The following is a 12,144-nucleotide window of genomic DNA, read 5'->3' as shown; positions in this document are numbered from 1 at the left end:
TTTCCTTTTTATCCTTCCAACCAAAAGGGGAAAACTTCACTGATAGGAAATTAATTCACTACTAATCCAGTGACTAGAAACTTATACACAACTTATTATATCGCACTGTCTCCCACATTCTTAGTTCCTTTGTTCTAAATATTAAAATTTACAAATGTTATAAAACATGAATTAGTTGTGTAGGCTATTTAGCTTTCATACTTGCTCCCAAAGACAGCACAATTCCAGGTACCTACCTGGGTTTGATCCTTACTCTGGGTGCTGTCATTTGGTGTTTACATGTTCATTTTCATGGCCACATTGATTTTCTCAAGGGGCCTGGGTTTCTTGCCACATTTCAAAACAAGCACTGGTTTCTTAAATGGCTGCTGAAAATTACCCCCTCATGTAGTTAATGGCAAAAAGGGTCAAATGAGAATTAAAGGGAGAGAGAGAGAGAGAGAAAGATGCGACAATACAGGGAAAGGGGTAAATGGTATTACACCTAAATGCCAGCATGGAAACAAAGAACAAACTGGCTTCCTTCTGTATTAAGTATAATTCCATAAGATGATGCTTAATTATTATTTTTAAAGAGATACAGCATGGAATAAGCCTTTCTGGCCCTTTGAGCTGCACCACCCAGCAACCCCCAACAACCCCGATTTAACGCTACCCTAATCACAGGACAATTTACAATGACCAATTAACCTATCTGGTACATCCTTGGACTGTGGGAAGAAACAGCACTTGGAGAAAATCTACACGTTCCATGGGGGCATCATCTTTCTGTGCAACCATATGTCCATAGACTTTTAGTAATAAAAGGAATCAACCAATCTGTTTTGATTATACTCATGTGACAGAACCTCCAGAACCCTAATCAGTAGAAACTTCCACTGCCTTTGGTCAAAGAATCATCCCTGAACAGCCAATCTCTTATTTCGAAGCAGTTGCCAACTGCCCTGAACAACTCAAAAACATTTACCTTGTCAAAGCTATAAAGAATTTTCCATGTTTGAATAAGATTACTTCTCACTCTAAATCTAAGACCATACAATAGCAATTTACTTAGCCTCACCTCATACAACAAACTTAACCCCCCCAGAAATCAACCTGATAAACTTTTATCATATTTTATCTCTTATAGCATAGAAAGAGATCCCTTCAGCCCAGCATGGCCATGGCAACCATCAGGCACCCATACACTAATTCCAATTTCCCTTTCACATTCCCCATTAGCCTACACATGAACACTTTTTTTTGCCAAGCAAGAGGAAACAGAATCTGTAAAAACCCACCTGGGTTTTTCTTCCTTGGGCTAGGAGACCAGATTAGTACAAAGTATTCCTAATGCAATCTTACCAGGTCCCTATACAATTAGAATAAATAACCTATGCCCTTGCTATCAAATCCTCCAACAACAAATGGCTGATACCACCTGCCTTCTTGCTTGCTATACCTCTATGGTGACTTCCTGCCATTCATGTACTATGATACTTAGGTCCTTCTGAACACCTTCAACTTTCAATCCCTTGGCATTGAAATAAATTCTGAACTGCTGTATTCCCACAACCTTTCACCAATGGACCCCAATAGCCACAGGCCTCCCAATCCAAATGTGGCCCTTTGACTACTCCCCTGCTGTTAGTCCACCAACCAGTCTTCATCCAGGCCTTTGTGATCCTCAATCTAAGGTGATTAATTTTACTTAACAATCTTGGAAACCTCCTGGAAGTACAGGTACAACATTGGCTCAAAAAGGCATTGGTTACCCTGATTTATGTTGCTCGTTATGACCTTAAAAAATAGATTTGTTTTATGTTTAATAAATCCACACAGAAGCTAAAGGAATTGAACAGTCAAAGTATCCTGTTACCACTTCTTTACAATAGATTTGAGTCTTTCCCTTTTAGAGACTAGAAATACCACAGCAGAAATTAGCTAATTTTATCTCCCAGGTCTTAGCCCATAGCCCTGCAGATCACCCCAAAAATGGGCATCTTTTAAAAACAGTTAAAAATGTTTCTGAATCTCACACGCCCAGAAGACAACTTCTTTCATATCCTTCCAGCTATATTATTCTATTTATTGCCCTTGGCCTGCAAAGATGTTCAACACCTCAAATAAAATCTCCCCTCAGCTCTCCTTATTCCAAAGAAAGCAACTTCAGCCTCGCAAATCCCTTCCCATAACAAAACATTTACAGCCTTGTTAACAGCTTTTAAAAATTCTGCAGCCTCCATTGTGCCTAAAACTACTCCCTAGCAAAGTTTTAATTCTGCAGCCATATTTGAATCCAATTTGCTATCCAATCATATGCTCTTATCTTGATATCATCCTCCATGGAGCCTTACCAAACAGCATCTGAAAGCTTTGTATTGAACATACCATTTGTGCTTTTAGTGAATTCTTTGAAGGGTCAATAGACTTGATAAACAGGAATCCTTCTAAAATATTCATTTATAACTTGCCTCCCTAGGATTATGTTATAGTTTAACAAAGGATTTTTAGAGAGTAAGATACTAACTGATTCACACTAAGCTTAGTCAGCTTGACTTTTTCTGCACCATTCCTTTTCCATTGCCCAAATGTGTTATTAAAAACAGTAGGAATGGATTAAGTACAGTATTTTCATTATACAAATTGATTATTGAGATAGGATTATTATTTTAAGAACCAGTTTAGGCCTGAGCTCCTCAATTTACAAAGACAAGAAACTGATCTCACTAAAAGATACAAGACTCTTAATGGAATTTGAAGATAGATACATGTTTTCCTTGGCTGTGTGTTTAGAACCAGGGCTCAAGGTCTGGACATAACTGGCTGGCTATTCTGGATAGATGAGAAATAAAACAGCTTCACCCAGGGGATAGTGAATGTTTGACATTCTCCACCCAGAGGAGGCTCAATAATTGAACATATTCAAGAGATACAGTAAATTGACATACTTGTGAATTAAGGGATGTGGTTTAGTACAGGAGAGAGACACTTAATTGCCTGTTTACTACCAATCAACTTCAATCAAATCCAACCATGTCATAGGTTAGTCAAAGACTACTGAATAAATCAAGTTTACTTCTGTAATCCTCGACTGTACATTCAAGACCCACAGAGAATACACGTCAGCCTCGATCAAATCTCCCCTCAATTTTCAAGGTTCTAGGAAATAAAGTCCTAATCTATTCAGCTTTTTCTTTATAACTCATATCCTCAAGTCCCTGCAACACCCTTATAAATATTCTCTGTACTCTTTCAATCTTGTTTATATCCTTCAAAAAGGTTGGTGACCAAAATTCCATACAAAACTCCAAATTAGGTCTCATCAACAGCTTATACAACTTCAACAAAACTTCCTAACTTCTGGACTCAATAATCTTTGAAAGCCAATGTGCCAAAAGCTTTCTTATGACCCCATTTACTGTTAATGACACTTTCAAGGAATTATGGATCTGTATTCCCAAAAATTGTACTCCTTAGTGCCCTACTGCTCACCATTAAAGACCTACCCTAGCTGGTCCTCCCAATGTGCAACATCTCACAACTGACTGCATTAAATTCCATCAGCCATTTTTCAACCTGGTCCAGATCCTGCTGCAAGCTTTGAAAGCCTTCCTTAGAAACTTTCCAAGGGAAAAGACTACCATCAGAAAACTTACTGATCACATATGACAAACTCTTTCCATCTAACCCTTTTAAAGTATGGGAGTCCCAATCAATGTGGAAAATTCATTACCTTACATTTCTTGTGACTGTCTGCAGTATCTCTATGAATCTGCTCCTCTAAATCCCACTGACAGTTGGGTGGTCTATAATGTAATCATATTAACATGGTCATACCTTTCGTATTCCTCAATTATAAAGCCTCTCCAGTTTGTCCTGACTGAGCACTGTTGTGAGATTTTCTCTGACTAGTAATGCCAGCCCTCTCACTCTAACATCTATAACAACTGAATCCCACCAGTCCTGCCCCTCCTGCAACCAGGTCTCACTAATGACTACAATCGTCATAATTCCACGTGCTGATCTATTCTCTCATCCGCCTTTCCTACAATACTCCTTGCAATTAAATATACGCAGCTCAGAAAATTAATCCCACCATACTCAACCTTTTGATTCCTGACCTTGCATAACATCTTTCTTCACAACCACTCCATTATCTGTCCCTGTGCTCTGTACCCACCTCCCTGCTACTTTAGTTTAAAACACCCATGCAGCACTAGTAAACCTTCCCACTCATATATTAGACCTCCTCCAGTTCAGGTGCAAACCGTTTCTGTAATACAGGTCCAACCTTCCCTAGAAGAGAGCCCAATAATCCAAAACTCTAAAACTCTCCCTCTGGCACCAACTAACGATCTTCCTACTTCTGGCCTTGTTTACAAGTATATAATGTCTGATTATTTCTTAACAGTATTAGATTGTACATGGAGTAAATGTGATGAACTCATGATATGTGCTTTCAAATAACAATGGCTCAGGCGTAACATAGCTTTGCCCTGAAATGGCCTAAAATGGATTTAAAAGGTACTGATACAAATCTACCCAGTGCCAAAAATAGTAAAACAATTTTGTTAAAAGTATTCACTTTCAAACAAATTTTAATTGGTATATTATTTATGTATACATTTTCTTTAATTTTATATTACACACATTTCCATGGTAATAGGTTTCAAACAAAACACAGGAAGCAAAGTAGTAGATATTCAATAAACCAAAGATCGCACCATAATCATATGGCAGGCAACTGTTTCACAATAACCAAATTCAAAACAGTGTGACAGTTGTGAAGTCAGTTCCAATAACTTAAAAGCAAATGAAATTGCTCAAAAAGAAAGTGATATGAAAAGAATAAATCTATATAAAACTATGGCAACATTCAAATCATAGTAGGTTTCATGAAAAGTTAAAATATTGTTAGTCCCCATGATAACTGCTTTTAAAACAAATTGCTTCAGGAAGTCCCGGGCATTTCTTTATATGGAAAAAAAATCAACATATTTTATTTAAAAGATACATTTCAATCACTAAATTTTTTCTATTCAGATACAGTTCATGGAGAGCTCAGTAGTGATTTCACACCACTTTCAAAATATTAATACCACACTACAGCACGTGAAGTGCCACACAGAAAACCTAAGTTTGAAGATGGTAAGGGGAAAAAAAGGAAGCGATCCTTAAAAAGGTAAAGGTAGGCAAGTGAGGACTGGGGGGGGGGGGGGGGAAAGAAGAGAAATTAGGATTAAAGAGCAAAACGGATGGCACTGCATCAAATCGATTGTGAGAATATTGCAAGTGTGTGTGTGGCTGACCTATCACACATTAATCAATTGGGCATCCTTTACGCAGATTTTCAAGTGGACACACTTTTTGTCTTGGCGGGCGGGCTCAGATCTGTCACTCCCATATTGCAAGTTGTCCAGCATGTACAATTACTGACATGTCTCAGTAAAAACATTTAACCAACTATTCTTGTCATTCTTGCTCCACCCATACATAACACTGACCATCCTGAAAAAGCTTCTTTCCATAATTCATTGAAGTTGTTTGTTCACAGTCATTACTAGAATTTCTACTGGAAGAAAAATTGACTCAAATCCTTGTATGCTCAACTGAAACAATGTCAAAAAGGATTCACGAGGTGATGGTCATGTAAATTTGGATCAACTAGAGAAGTGCTAAATGACACTGTAATGATGATTTCTTCAAGCATATCCAACAAATATCAGGCTTATATGCATTAACTTCACTGAGCAATGGTTGTCAGCAGCTGCTTGCATTGTAATGCCCTTTATAAAGAAAGAACATTAGAAAGGCAACAATATGTATCAACCAGAATAATCCATAGAAAAGAAATTTTAAAAGTTCAACAGGGATTATTATTGTTTAAATTCATTATATCCAGTCAACTATGTCATAATTACCTCCTGCATTTATAGCCAAATACTGTAACGAAATTTCCTGTGTAAGAACAAGACCATAAGACTACAGAAAGTTGGATACCCACCTGAGGCAGCAGGCTCATTCTTTGTGAAAACACTGCTGTCAACCTAGATGGAAGACATTTCAAAGAAAGCTGAGAAAAGTAACCTTATAACTCTTTTGCAACCTCAATAGCCATATGCTGATACTTCCATTCTGCTGTAAATAAAGAGCTGGGATTTATCTCAGTTCTACATCTAAAATAGAGAAAAACAAATATAATATAATGCAATGTCAATTCAGATGTAAAAAGTGAGGCCTGGAAGGTATGGATGAGGCACACACATATTTCAAGAGAAATTCAAAAATGAGCTGTAAAGTTCCTTTGGATTGAAAGACATAAAAAAGGAGATCTTAAAATGCAGTAAGTAGCAAATTCTGATAACACTGGAAAACCATCCTACGCTGTATCAGATATATATGTCTCTCACATTTGCTACAATAAACGCAAGTTGTGAGGAGGTGCAAAGTGTACAGAGAGGAAGAGGCAAGGTAAGTGAGCGGAGGAGATGGTGGTAGGTGGAGTCTAAAGAGGGAAACTTGATATTAAAATGTTTCAGAAGAATAAAATTGCAAGAAGCTTAGCAATCAGAGGAATTCTGCTGTCTATGTCCATAACAAAAACTAGGAAAGGAAATGGCACGTTGGCCTCCATTGCAAAGAAACTGGTGGCCAGATTGATGCATTGTTACACCTGTACAGAATTTGCACAAACCACACTTGATAGACCCATGCATCATTTTAGCTTCCATTTCAAAGGACAATGCAATGAAAGGATCATCCGAATGAGGCAACTGCACTTTGAAGATGATGATGGGCATGAATCTCAAAGAATGAAGGGCGATTTCTGTGGAACACCCATTTCTAAAGAAAATTAACAGGATGGCACTTCTCTTGCCTCTAAATAGGAAGTACAATCTCAGGATAAATAGCCATTTAAGACTGAGATGAAACATTTCTTCAAAGGCACATAAGTAGTTGGAATTCTCCTCCAAGATGGTCCTGGATATTCAATCATCAATTATTGACTGCTTCCAATTGTTTTTTTGGATTCTAAAGCATAAAAATATGGAATCAGGCAGGGATGGGGACTTTAGATAAAGAAGCAGCCAAGATGTCCAATAGTATACAGTTAAAACTGCCATATGGTTTACTCATTTTTCCTATGTTAAGAAGGTACAGTGCACCAAGTGCTGCACTGAAGTGACAAACAAAATCTTACACCGAGCTTTGTTGATTTTAGTTGAGCAACAAAAAGCTTGGGAAGGAAAGGTATTTCAAGAGACTTTATGAAAGACTTTTAGAAGGAATTCTTATGATTTTAGTATTTAATAATCTTTAATATCTTGTAAATCAAACTTACAAAAAGGAGGTGGTTTTGGAAGGAGAATTAAGGGATTTTGCCCCTTATTTGATCATTTCCAGTAGCATGACACCACACAAAATCAGAACTTTCAAGTCTTGGATCCAGCTGAAGTGAAACAGGCTTATGGTATTTTGCCCAAACACTGCAATTAAAATAAGCAAGCTTATTGGTATGGCTGTAGACTCCTTGCTTGCTCCAGTTTAGATCTCAGGCCCTTCCTAGTCACAATTCTTGAGTTTTCTTCATATTCTCCACATAGCAGCCTCTCAGATTGAGAATTACCTCTTCTTTCTCAAGACAATGGAAAACCACAAATTCAAATTCTTAATTCAGCTGACATAAGGGATCATCAGTTTAGTCCCAGCAGACAGCAATGAAGATGTTAGAACTATGCCAGTACAGTCATCATGAACAGGGTTCACACTTACATGGCATCAATGGCAGGTGCAAGAAGATTCACAGGCACACTAAAAGATTGGAACAAATTGTCCCTTTTTTCCTTTCTGATAAGTACTGCTGGACATAATTATTATGCAATTTCAGATTCTTTCAAACTGGGTGTGCCGTCAGCAAACTTCACATGAATCCTTTACCTTTTTGGGAAATAACAGTAACGGAAGCAAGGCAGTATTCATTAACCATCTCTGACTCTTTGCTCACTCAATTCATTGAGGTGAAGAACAAATAAATACCTTTATCACAATCATCTGCAGCGGAAACTGGAGAAAAAGGGGCCAAAGTTCAGAAAGTGACTGCACTTTGAGAAAGTGTTGCTCAATGGCCTTCAAGTTCCTTCTATTCAAAAACTGTGGGCCAAACGCACAAATTTCCAGATGTAATTAATTGAATTTCACAACATTCCTTCACCGTTGGTAGATCGACACAAATTAATGCTTTAAAATGTGTAATATACATACAGAAAGGGCCAGTAACATAATGAAGGATCCCATCCACCCTGTTCAATGACTGTTGTCCCACTCCGATCAGGGAGGCCATGCCAGGGCCACCAGATCAAAAAGTTACTTTCCCCAAGCAGTAAGCCTGATCAACACCTCCACCCACTAACCCACCCTGTCACACCCCCAACTACCACGTTTTCATATCCTGTCAGTCACCTTATGTACATATGCTCCTGTGTCTAGTGTCACTTCCAGTGTATGTAAGTTATTATATGTATTTATATATTTATTGTGCTTTTTTATTATTGTGTTCTTTATCTTCTGTGTTTTGTTTTGGTGCTGCAACAACCTGGAGTAACAATTACTTTGTTCTCTTTACACTTGTCTACTGAAAATGACATTAAACAATCTTCAAATGCTATGTTACTTTATATGAATATTGTCAGGTGATAACCAATGTGAAAAATTGCTGTAAACACCATTTTCACCAGTATCTGTAAAAGTGGAGATTGCATTTGAGCGGTGAATTCACCTTAGACGTCATTCTTCAAAAACCTTTCCCAGTTGCCATCTCAGATCAGTAAAAGGCATGTTTGTTTAGGGTTTTTAAATTGCATTTATGACAATATTTGGAAAAACTTGGCATAAAAATTAAAAATGGCTCAATGCTGTGATATAGCTTTAATTTCCCAAACATTGCGGCACTGAGAACCCAAACTCCTCAAAGAAATGTCAGTTGTACAGCTTGGAGAGACTTCCTTTGGATGAGTGAGGGATTTTTTTTATATTTGCCACCCAAGGGATTTGGATTAATCTCGAGAGATTTACACGATTCAAAACCAACAGCAGGAATAGCTGATCAAATTTAACATTAAGTAAAAGAATCAGATTTTTTTGTTTCTCTTGCCACATGCATATACTTTATTTCATAAAATATACATCAGTTTGTGCAGATCAGAGTCAATTTCTCAAATGACCCGTATCAGACATATTCCCACAAATTAGGTACTGTACAACACAAGTATACAGGTTTTCATGCTGTTCAGAATTTTTACTGGAACTAGTGAGTGAAAGATAATCAAAAATTAGGTAAGTATTCCCCCAGGACATGTATTTCATGGGTAGCAACAGGCATGCAGTCCATTTGGGTGCATATCAACATTCAAATTTGCAAAATCAATAAATTATTAACACTGATGCATCAAGTCAAATCTAACTGAACTGTGCACTCTTTGTTAAAAAAAAAATCACCTGCTCACAAACACACATGGGCAGACGATCTAGAATTCTGAATATGGATTGCAGCTACAACAATGCAGCAGGAAAGCAAGTGCAGCAACAGCTGCATGCATTCATTTGTTGTTTTCTTCCCCCTAAGGAGAAATGTGCCCACGTTGGAGGCAGGGAAATAAAGCTGAACTATGCAAACTTCTGGGGGGAAAAATCTCTCTGCATGGTTCAAGAGAAAATAATTTCAGTGTGTCTTTTGGATCAGTATAAACCAGAGTTAGACCTACCTTGCCGTGAAGCATCCAGCGAGGTCGCCACACTTGTAGTTTGAAGGGGGCAGGAGAGGAGGGGGTGTGAAAAATCCCGCAACCACCACGGTTCAGAGTGTGTGTGGTTTGGCTGGGAGCGCCACGCGCATGCGCAGTCGCACCGGCGGTCTCGTGCAGCAGCCATGCAGCTCCAATGCAGCCGAGCGCGCCGGGCGCGGGGCCACCCCGGCCGCCCCGCAGGGGCGGAAGCGCCAAGCAGGACGAGAGCCAAGGGGGGGAGGCACAAAAACAAAACGCACACGGAAAGGGCTCGTTCCGCACGGTTTAACGCGGGCTTACCTGTGCGACTGGTTCAGACGCCGTCTCATCAGTTCGCTCTTGCCTAAACCCCCCCAACCCACAAACCCGCCTTTTGCCCTGTTGCAGCCCCGTCGTCTGTCCGCCAGAGCTGCCGCCCGCCCCCTCATAACAAAGATGGCGGCTGCGCGTGGCGAGTATGCAAATGAGCCCTATACTCTCTCTCCAGAAATCAATAACATATTCCCTAGTTTCCACCCCCTCCGGCTTCCCTCAATGTATTCACTGCACACCAGTGTTCATTTTTACTTTTATTATCTGTAGGATAGGATTTCCCACCCTCCCCCCACTACCGATAGTGCCGGCCAAGCCGGACGCTAATATGCAGATAAGGCAAGGTTCGCATGCAAGTCATTAGGCATCTCACTGCCAATCAGCGGCCGCCGTGTAGTGGGCTGGATCTTATGCAGATAACGGAGCGTTGATATGCAAATTCAACAGCGAGCTTCTCCACCGTCTGCCGCAGGACAATTGGCCGGGGGGGCGTGGTATGTAAATATATTGGGCGCTGATTTGCATAGCAGCCCGGTCAATGTAATTTTCAGCGTCGTCCGTTTTGCAGCTAAGCAGGCGCTTGGTTTTCCCGACTTTTGATACGTTGGTAATCAGGTGCATATTGCATTGGTTTTATAATACTCATTGCACATCTATTTTCAATTAATTCCCGAACTCAAAAGTAATTTTAATACCTTTTAAAATCTATGCACGGATTACTGAGAATAAATGTAGGTCCTAAAACACTGCCTTAAGACGTTATCCTGAACGCTACCGTTTACTAAATCTGCTTTATTTACATTTCCAGTCAATACCGTTAAAGCTTCAGCCGTTTTGCAGTGAACCAGGCGCTTCGTTGTCCCGACGTTTGATAACATTAATAATAAGGTGCATATCGCATTAATTTTACTTCGCTAATATTAATAACGCGTTTGTTTTCAATTCTGACTCAAAATTATTTTCAGGTCACACCGAGTGCTTGTGAAATGGACCCACAAGACTGCACGTTTATTTTCCACACTTAGCATTTGCTAAATATTTGCATCGGCAGCATCGGCGCTTGCATTTTTCTGCCACTCCCACGCGCTTCCGCGCGCGGCCGCAGGCGTCGCTGTTGAGCTCCAGGGCGAGCCACTGCAGAACTGACGCTGGAACTTGTGGGAGACGCGAACTTCTAGCAACAGCGCGAAGTTGCCTGTCTTTGCACTCATTTAACACACGATTTGAGCCAATTCCTGCCCTCTCCTCCAAAAAAAAAAGAAGCTTTGTATCTCGGCATGCAAATAAGAACTTCATTTAGGCACGGGAGGGGGAGGGGTGTTTTTGCTGCATTAAGTCAAAAGTGTCAAAATGTTACCATATGACTAACTTGAGCTCAATTTTCATGCAAGCTTTTGGAGGAAAATAAAATACAATAGAAATTATACATAAACAAAGATTGTTAAGCAACCAAGCTGCAAAATAAAATAAATTTTAGAAGTAAAATTTTTAAAAAATAAAATACAGTCATTGAAAGTGAGTCTGGATTGTGGAGTCAGTTTAGAGTTGTGGTGAGTGAAGATTTTTAGGAAAGTGAATTAATAAGAATAAATTATTGATTCCAAATCTGGCATGAAAATATAAATGCAAAATTATTATATAATGTAATTGTATTCAGATGGTGAAATTAAAGTTAATAATAATAACACATGGCCAGCATTATAAATCAGTATCTAAGTAAATTATTAGCATTCCTTTACTTGAAACATGCCCTGGGAGTAAGACAGACAACAAAAGCACTCAGAGGTCTCAGAAGGTTACGCAAAGGGAAAATAAAAAAAAGTACTTTCAAATAAAACAAACAGTAAAAGTTAAATTTTAGCCAGCAGAGTAGTGCCAAAGACAGACTTGGAGGGCACACTGTGAGCCTACAGAGATGAGGTGTAGAGTTTTTTCGCTGGCTGCTCACTCTTCAGAACCTACTTTCTCCTTGGCATTACAGGGGGATGCAAAGAATCAAAATCAGGATTAATAGGATTAGCATATGTTGTGAAATTTGTTAACTTTGCGGCAGCAGTACAATACATTA

General features: G+C 39.1%; 1 protein-coding gene across 9 annotated transcripts in view; it reads right to left on the bottom strand.

The window, feature by feature from the left end:
• Positions 1 to 10,281, bottom strand: part of LOC140718971 (activating transcription factor 7-interacting protein 1-like) — a 158,406-nt gene extending 148,125 nt beyond the window's left edge. For 3 of the 9 annotated variants that reach the window (XM_073033272.1, XM_073033273.1, XM_073033275.1), the window contains exon 1: positions 9,744 to 9,877. The gene's annotated coding sequence lies outside the window, so the exon portion shown is untranslated. Of the gene's footprint in view, positions 1 to 9,743; positions 9,881 to 10,064 lie in introns of those variants that run through there. The other 6 variants (XM_073033271.1, XM_073033266.1, XM_073033274.1 and 3 more) reach the window with 4 other exon arrangements.
• Between the last annotated feature and the right edge of the window lie 1,863 nt (positions 10,282 to 12,144).

Source organism: Hemitrygon akajei, chromosome 31 (genome assembly GCF_048418815.1).
Source record: "Hemitrygon akajei chromosome 31, sHemAka1.3, whole genome shotgun sequence".
NCBI classification, from domain to species: domain Eukaryota; kingdom Metazoa; phylum Chordata; class Chondrichthyes; order Myliobatiformes; family Dasyatidae; genus Hemitrygon; species Hemitrygon akajei.
This window is presented reverse-complemented; position numbering and strand designations above follow the sequence as displayed.